This window comes from Salmo trutta, chromosome 19 (assembly GCF_901001165.1).
Source record: "Salmo trutta chromosome 19, fSalTru1.1, whole genome shotgun sequence".
In the NCBI taxonomy this organism is placed as follows: Eukaryota; Metazoa; Chordata; class Actinopteri; order Salmoniformes; family Salmonidae; genus Salmo; species Salmo trutta.
The window spans coordinates 26,011,014-26,020,096 of record NC_042975.1 but is presented as its reverse complement, the minus strand read 5'-3'; the positions used below and the strand labels follow the sequence as shown (position 1 = coordinate 26,020,096).

General features: G+C 40.5%; 1 protein-coding gene across 3 annotated transcripts in view; it reads left to right on the top strand.

The window, feature by feature from the left end:
- The first annotated feature begins 416 nt into the window (after positions 1-416).
- LOC115154230 (G protein-activated inward rectifier potassium channel 2-like) overlaps positions 417-9,083 on the top strand; it is an 83,306-nt gene continuing 74,639 nt past the window's right edge. For 2 of the 3 annotated variants that reach the window (XM_029700241.1, XM_029700242.1), the window contains exon 1: positions 417-733. The gene's annotated coding sequence lies outside the window, so the exon portion shown is untranslated. Of the gene's footprint in view, positions 734-1,678; positions 1,787-9,083 lie in introns of those variants that run through there. The other variant, XM_029700243.1, reaches the window with a different exon arrangement.

Here is a 9,083-nt window from a genome sequence, read left to right as displayed (position 1 = left end):
TGCCAAGCAGAGGCCATTTAGATCATTTGTGCACAACATAATGAATGAATGATATGCTATCTTCTGATGACACAATATATTAGCACCACTAAAGTAGCCTGTCTGTGAAGATGCAATAATGATTTCAGCAGACACTTGTCTGATCTGACCTTACAGTCCAACATGCAGTGAGAGAGAGAGATAGAGACTACAGAAAAATATTTAAATGCTTGCGTATGCATTTCTAGTATGTGGCACTGTTTTCAGTTGTATGGCATATATTCAGCCTACTATATACTAATGTGAAATGATCTGTTTCTTCTGTATTTGAATGACTTATTGATGACGTCCCCTTGTCTGATCTTTGACTTGCGTTATACCTCCCGGGTGGGTTGTTTCCACAGACCCTCTGTGATTTCCTCAATAGCCTACTCTTCCTTACTATTACATTGACAGCTCTGTCCATACATACAAAACAACCTGGATCTCAGCTATTTGAAGTCCTCACCCTCTCTCCCTCTCTCTCGCTCACTCAAACACTCTCTTTCGCCCATTCTCTCTATCTTCCTACTTGGTCGAGCTCAAAAGAAGGGGACATGACAGAATGACAGGAGATGGATGTTTCAACAAGATGTAGGCTGAAATGTGAAATGAGCAACTCATATTCCTCACCCCTGTGTTAAACGACAACCATCGGGAACCAGGCGTAATTGTCAAACAGAATGAATTAATAAGAGCGGCGTCTATTAACAAGGTAGGCTATGTAAATGTATTATTTTTCTTCTGCACGTTAGACTGGTTTTGTGGTGACTGAGAAATGACGGATAATACAAGGGGGAGTGGGGGATTACATAACACATTGCATCGTGCTCTCGTTTAATCTTTCCTAATTTTTACAAGTGCACGAGAGTATCGAGGTATCTATGAATTTAAGTCGTAGCCTAATGCTTTTTTTCTGAAAAAGCAACAGTCGGTGCACGCGCTTTGAATTTGAAATCAAGACAACTCGATTGTTAATAACATGAACTAAAGGCACGTGAATAGGGAACGGTGGAAACTACAGAGGGTTTCCACATGCTCTGTTATCCTTTAATTCTCATTTCTCAGACATAATTAACAGTAAGCTAACTGAATAATTGTGTGTATGTTATCAGAAGAATCAGTCAAAAAAGTACTCCCATAGTCTACATCTATGTAGCCTATTTAGCCCATAGGCCTATTTTCCACTGCATATTAATAAGCACGTTATCTTCCTTGAAGTCTCTGAGTTAATTGTATTGTCAACCTTTCTAATAATGTTAGTGTACCATAAAAAACATTTCACTGTTAATATTTGCAGTTTCCATTAAACTGCGTCTGGTTCTTACAAACACGGCGCTTACATTTCTTGATGTTCTAGAATATAATATTATTATATTGCGTGGCATGCATGAGTGCAGAGCGACCATCGGTAGAATCATTTCTCATAACATTTGTGATCAAGACAATAGAGCATTTTGGGGCCAAAGAATATGCTGAAGGGGCCGGCTCGGTGAAGCATTGTCGGTAAAAAGCGATACCTATTCTATTCTGGATAAAGAGCTCCCTCCATCTCCATGGCGACGTGGAGACGTGGATATCTCACATTCAAAACCATGGATTGTGCGCGCAGCTTTCTCGCTGAAAGGGGATCGGTTCGATGGCAGGACAAAGCGGAAGGTAGAGCGCTCGCACACCGAGCTGAAGAAAAAAAACGATAGGGTCTGTTTTGGGGACGAAAAGGGGAACAATTCTGACACACAAGTTATCTTCATAGGAAAGAAGCCGGGTGAGTGAAACGAGTATTGTGAGCAAAGCCTGTTGCTTAGTCTAGGCTATCATATCCTGAGAAAAGTCTGTTTTTTAGGCTATAGGCTAAGCTCCAGTCTGTTGCCTTTCTGCGACGGCGCAGTTTACCAAAACATTTCCACTAGCCCGCAGTGATTTCCTAACTAACTTACTCAGGTGCATTCGTTACACCTGGAAAAAATCTAGCATACCCGTAACATCTATAGTGATTGACAACATAGGCTACATAAATGGGCTGATGTTTCAGAGATGAGTTGAGTGGCTTACCTAGGCCACCTAGGTAGCCTGCAGGTCGTCCTACTTGTAACGTGGCTTAACCCAGAAAGCAGGCGCAGAGGATTGAACCAGATTCATACTCCCATCCACCACCTCTGCAAGCGTTAGGGCCTATAATGTTAAACTACGTTGATCACCAAATAGGCTATGGAGTTTCGCTGAACAATTATATTTACTACCGTAGGCTACTTCCAAAAAAGGTATGCTATAAATAGAAATGTACACGTAACCTGAAAAAATGGCTCTTCGGCACCTCCAATGTTGCTTATTGAGCTGTTGTAGACTTCCAACCAGTTTGTGGCAGTAATGAGTGCCAAATATGTTTTTTTTAGGTTGCTTGTACATTTTTATTTAGACCTTTTTTTGGAAGTACATCCCGGCCGTAGTAGGGGTAAATTAATATAGTTTCTCAGAGAAACTCCATATTTGCTGATCCCCAAACCTATTTGGACATTATAATGCTTGCAGATATGGTGAATGGGAGTTTGAATCTGAACTTTCTGGGCGTTAGACAGGTCTCTAACGCACTGATACTGGTTAAGCGGAGGATAATTGAACTAGGCTGCTAGGGCCTATAACATGTAGGCTAAATTGTCACTTTAGATTTTACTTACAATAATAAAGCTGTTTTGGTCCATCAACTTTCAGAAACGTATATTTTAGCAGGCTACCATTAGAGTAGCCTATAGCCTAAATCACTTAAGACCGTCGCACATGTTGCACCTGGCAGCTTCATAATAGGGGGGCCTAATGAATTGGTGTTGATATGCATTTTCTACTTCTCACTTAGTATTGCAGTTGCCTGACACATTTAGCAAATGGACAAAACCACACACGTGAATTTACAGCACTTCTCCAATAGCCCACTGAAATCGTGGGAACAGTTTCAGGACCTTGGACAGCGAAAAAGCAAAGGCTCTTACTCTCATCTTTACACTTACTTCCTACGTCAGCAATACATGTTTTAAATCATAAAACCTCTTGACTATCCTCAGTTTAAAGTGCTATGCATAAGCATAGGCTACAAGCAGGCCTGGTATTGTAGCCTGAATGCTGTTTGTCTTGGATCGGCTGTTATTAGAATATCATGGGTCGACTTATCAGGCTGTCATATTGCTTTGTCGGGCACTGTTTTCTAAGAAAACATGTAGCCTAGCCTAAATGAAAGTTACGGTTGCTTCTCCCAAGCCTATATCCTATGCCTTCACATGTAGGCTAGCAGGACAGATAGCATGCATTTTAAATGGATGATATGATTTTGTGGAATGGAGTATGTTGACTTAACTCAAAACCAAGGATATTTTTTTAAGTTGAAGCTCATTTACTGCATTTCTACACGCCAAAAAATTGCTATTTAGACAACAGCAAAACAAATAAAAAATCACCCCAGCCATTAATTATCACCACAATATTAGGTTTAAAGGTACTGTATGTGGAACGGCGTGTACAATGTCAACCACTACTCAAGCATAAATTGACTCATTTACTTGTGGAACAACGCATACAGTGCAACATGAAATAGATAACACATGCTATCTAGTCACAACAAGGTCGACTTCAAATGCCGACTTCAATGTGAAAGTAACTAGTGCATTAAACAGCTGACCATGAATGCAAACTATGCCAGATAAATCATACGCATGCAGTGGCTTAGGAGCCGGGGGGACTGGAGGTTCCCCCCAGTGATTAATTTGTAAATCGGGAGCTTCCGGTACCTCAAAGCCCCCCGGATAACTCCCCCCCCCCACCCCTTTTGCGCTCACTCTGTGAAAAAAGTGACAAACTCAATGTAGCAGCGCAGCAGACAGAGTGAACTGCCAAGTAGCCTTCTATCTATGGTGGTGAAATGGACAGCGTTCTCCAAGGTGCTGATTCATTAGAAGCATTTTAGACGTCACTGCAGAACACCCACCATACGTGTAACCGATGTGAAATGGCTAGTGAGTTAGCGGTGGTGCGCGCTAATAGCGTTTCAATCGGGTGACGTCACTCGCTCTGAGACCTGAAGTAGTTGTCCCCCTTGCTCTGCAAGGGCCGTGGCTTTTGTGGCGCGATGGGTAATGATGCTTCGTGGGTGTCAGTTGTTGATGTGTGCAGAGGGTCCCTGGTTCAAGCCCAGGTTGGGGCGAGGAGAGGGACGGAAGCTATACTGTTACATTGATGCTGTTGACCCGGATCACTGGTTGCTGCGGAAAAGGAGGAGGTCAAAAGGGGGGTGAGTGTAACCGATGTGAAATGACTAGTTAGTTAGCGGTGGTGCGCGCTAATAGCGTTTCAATCGGGTGACGTCACTCGCTCTGAGACCTGAAGTAGTTGTTCTCCTTGCTCTGCAAGGGCCGCGGTGGGTAACGATGCTTCGTGGGTGTCAGTTGTAGGTGTGTGCAGAGGGTCCCTGGTTCAAGTCCAGGTTGGGGCGAGGAGAGGGACGGAAGCTATACTGTTACATACGCATAGCCTATAGTATGCCCACAAGTCAGAATTTCTTATAGCCTAATTTTCAAGATATCAATGTACAGCATCATTTTTAGATGTCACGGCAGAAGACCCACTGTATGCACAGATCCGAATTTCATATGATTTATAACCTCTTTTGGCGCAGGAACCGCTAGCGGGACACCTACGATAACATCCGGTGAAATTGCAGAGCGTGAAGATCAAAATACAAAAATCGTAATATTAAATATTCATGAAAATACAAGTGTCATACATCATTTAAAAGCTTAACTTCTTGTTAATCCAACCGCGTTGTCAGATTTCAAAAAGGCTTTACCGCGAAAGCATACCATGCGATTATCTGAGGACAGCGCCCCACACCAAAATACTTTTTCAACCAGCACAGACGTCACAAAATTACAAATAGTGATTAAATAAATCCCTTACCTTTGAAGATCTTCCTCTGTTTGCAATCCCAAGGGTCCCAGCTACACAATGAATGGTCATTTTGTTCGATAAAGTCCTTCTTTATATCCAAAAAAGTCAGTTTAGTTGGCGCCAATGATCTCAGTAATCCACTCTTTCAACATGCATACAAACGAATCCAAAAAGTTACCAGTAAAGTTCCTCCAAACAAGTCAAACAATGTTTCTAATTAATCCCCAAGTACTCTAATATCTAAATTAATGATAATATTTAAGACGAAGAATAGTATGTTCAATGGGGAAGATAAGTAACGAAGAGTGCGCACCTCATTCACGTGCCAACAAGACAACTTTTCTAATGAGAGACACCTTGTAGTTCTTCCAACTACTTGTTCATTTTTCAAAAAACAAGTCTGAAAGCCTTTCTAAAAACTGTTGACATCTAGTGAAAGCCATAGGAACTGCAATCTGGGTCCTATCTATTTGTATTTCCCATAGGCAAGCATTGAAACGGCCTGTGACCGCCCCAAAAAATATTCCGGATGTATTTTCCTCGGGTTTTTGCCTGCCATATCAGTTCTGTTATACTCACAGACATTATTTTAACAGTTTTAGAAACTTCAGAGTGTTTTCTATCCAATGCTACCAATATATGCATAACAGGCAGCTTACTTTGGGCATGTCAGTCATCCAAAATTCCAGACAAAAACCAGTATGCTAATGATGTGTTAAGTCTTCAATTAGGCAGTAGAACAAATATCACAATATCGGAATATAACTTCAAATAAAATAAATCAATATAGGCTACAAAAGAACACACATATGAAAATATAAAAAAATATATTTTGAGGGTGAACTATAACCTGGGTGTCCTCTTTAGCCTTGTCTACAAGGCTTGCTGCCACTAAATGCACCTTGGTTTGGGCATGTTCAAAATCCTTTTTTCTGAGGGCTCTTTATTGTTTTTTTTTAACGTTTTCTAGTTTAATCCCTCCAATCTTTTCTAGACCCAAGCGCCCTACCTATTCTAAGACCACCTTAAAATTTTGCATGACAAGCCAGGCACGGGTTATACATTTGCTTGTTCTTGAACTTAGCCTCCGTCCAAATTGCAACTGCTCTGATCACTTCCTCTGTGGATATAGTGTCACTGTCTTGCTCGCAAGGTGGGAGGGGCTCCACCACAAAATTTTACTGAATAAATAAATAATTCTGAATGATCATATATGACCTCTGATGAAATGATAGCAGGTTAATAAGCATTTAAATCTTGCTATAAAATAAAAATGCAAAATATGTCCCCCTCAATGTCAGAGTTGCTCCTACGCCCCAGTACACATGCATTGAATAAAAGGCATTGGCCTATAGCAAAGGACTTACTTAGGCATACAATCAACAAGGACACATGAAGACAAACAAACTTGACCAAAGATGAAGAAAATCACAAAATAAAAATGGAAAATCTACACATGCCTTTTTAAAGGGAGCTAAGGCCCTTTACATGTCACCTTGGTAGCTCTGAGAACATTGATATTGGAACATAGTAGCCAATGAGGGGCAAAGTTATCCCGGGCCAGCTTGTCACTGTTTTACATTATTGTTTTGCCTATGCAGCAGTTGCAGTATCTGGGTGCTCATTATATAAAACATCTACATTATAGCTAAATAACTTAGCAATATTTAATTACATTTTGCCAGCAAGATTGATCTGTTAGAATATCGCATTTTAAGTCAGGAAGATGGACAAGCAAGACTGATAGAGTGAGAGATGGAAATGCATTATGCCAGAGACAGGTAGGCTACAGGAAGGGATTAGGGATGCATACAGAAGATGATGATGAAGTAGACCTACAGCAAGAAGTTTAAAAAAGTTAGCCAAACTAAGTAATCATTAATGATTTCCATGATCTCAATTATCATTCTATCACTGCATGACAATGCATATCAAATCAAATCAAATGTGTATTTGTCACATGCTTTACAAACAATGAAAAAAAAGAGAAAGAGTAGAAAAGATTATAAAATAATAACACAAGGAATATATATAAAAATAATAACACAAGGAATAAATATACAATGAGTAACAATAACTTGGCTATATACACGGAGTACCAGTACCGAGTCGATGTGCAGGGGTACGAGGTAATTAAAGTAGATATGTACATTACGAGTCAAAAGTTTGTACACACCAACTCAGTCATGGGTTTTTCTCTATTTTGACTATTTTCTACATTGTAGAATAATAGTGAAAACATCAGAACTATGACATAAGACATATAGAATCATGTCGTAACCACAAATGTGTTAAACAAATCAAAATATATTTAATATTTGAGATTCTTCAAAGTAGCCACGCTTTACCTTGATGACAGCTTTGCACACTCTTGGCATTCTCTCAACCAGCTTCACCTGGAATGCTTTTCCAACAGTCTTAAAGGAGTTCCCAGATATGCTGAGCACTTGTTGGCTGCTTTTCCTTCACTCTATGGTCCAACTTATCACAAACCATCTCAATTGCGTTGAGGTCGGGTGATTGTGGAGGCCAGGTCATTTTTGGTTACTACATGATTCCATATGTGTTATTTTATAGTTTGATGTATTCACTATTATTCTACAATGTAGAAAATTGTCAAAATAAAGAAAAACCCATGAATGAGTAGATGTGTCCAAACTTTTGATTGGTACTGTACACTCGGTGCATTCGGAAAGTATTCAAACCCCTTGACTTTTTCCAGATTTTGTTATGTTACAGCCTTATTCTAAAATTGATTAAATAGTTTCCCCCCTCATCAATCTACACACAATACCGCATAATGACAAAGCAAAAACAGGTTTTCATAAATGTTTGCAAAAAAATAGTTAAATCTTGGTTTCATCCGACCAGATAATCTTGTTTCTCATGGTCTGAGAGTCCTTTAGGTGCCTTTTGGCAAACTCCAAGCCGGCTGTCGTGTGCCTTTTACTGAGGAGTGGCTTCCGTCTGGCCACTCTACCATAAAGGCCTGTTTGGTGGAGTGCTGCAGCGATGGTTGTCCTTCTGGAAGGATTTCCCATTTCCAAAGAGAAACTCTGGAGCTCTGTCAGAGTGACCATCGTGTTCTTGGTCACCTCCCTGACTAAGGCCCTTCTCCCCTGATTGCTCAGTTTAGCCGGCCGGCCAGCTCTAGGAAGAATCTTGGTGGTTCCGAACTTCTTCCATTTAAGAATGATGGAGGCCACTGTGTTCTTGGGGACCTTCAATGCTGCAGACATTTTTTGGTACCCTTCCCCAGATCTGTGTCTCAACACAATCCTGTCTCTGAGCTCTATGGACAATTTCTTCAACCTCATGGCATGGTTTTTGCTCTGACATGCACTGACAACTGTGAGACCTTATATAGACAGGTGTGTTCCTTTCCAAATCATGTCCAATCATTTGAATTTACCACAGGTGGACTCCAATGAAGTTGTAGAAACATCTTAAGGATGATCAATGGAAACAGGATGCACCTGAGCTAAATTTTGAGTTTCATAAGTAAAGGTTCTGAACACTTATGTAAATAAGATATTTCTGTTTTTTATATTTAATACATTTGCTAACATTTCCGTTTTTGCTTTGTCATTATGGGGTGTGTAAATTGATGAGAAAAAATAATTTAATCCATTTTAGAATAAGGCTGTAATGTAGCAAAATTTTGAAAAAGTCAGAGGGTCCGAATACTTCCCGAATGCAATGTATAGGTAGGGATAAAGTGACTAGGCAACATGATAGATAATAAACAGTAACAGTTGCGTATGTGATGAGTCAAAAGAGGATAATGAAAAAAGGGTCAATGCATATATTCCAGGTATCTATTGGTTAACTATTTAACCAACTATTTAGCAGTCTTATAGCTTAGGGGTAGAAGCTGTTCCGGGTCCTGTTGCTTCCAGACTTGGTGCATCGGTACCACTTGCCGTGCGGTAGCAGAGAGAACAGTCTATGACTTGGAATACATTTTTAGGGCCTTCCTCTGACTCCTGGTATAGAGGTCCTGGATGACAGGGAGCTCGGCCCCATTGATGTACTGGGCCGTATGCACTACCCTCTGTAGCACCTTGCGGTCGGATGCTAAACAGTTGCCATACCAAGCGATGACGCAGACAGTCAAGACGCTCTCAATA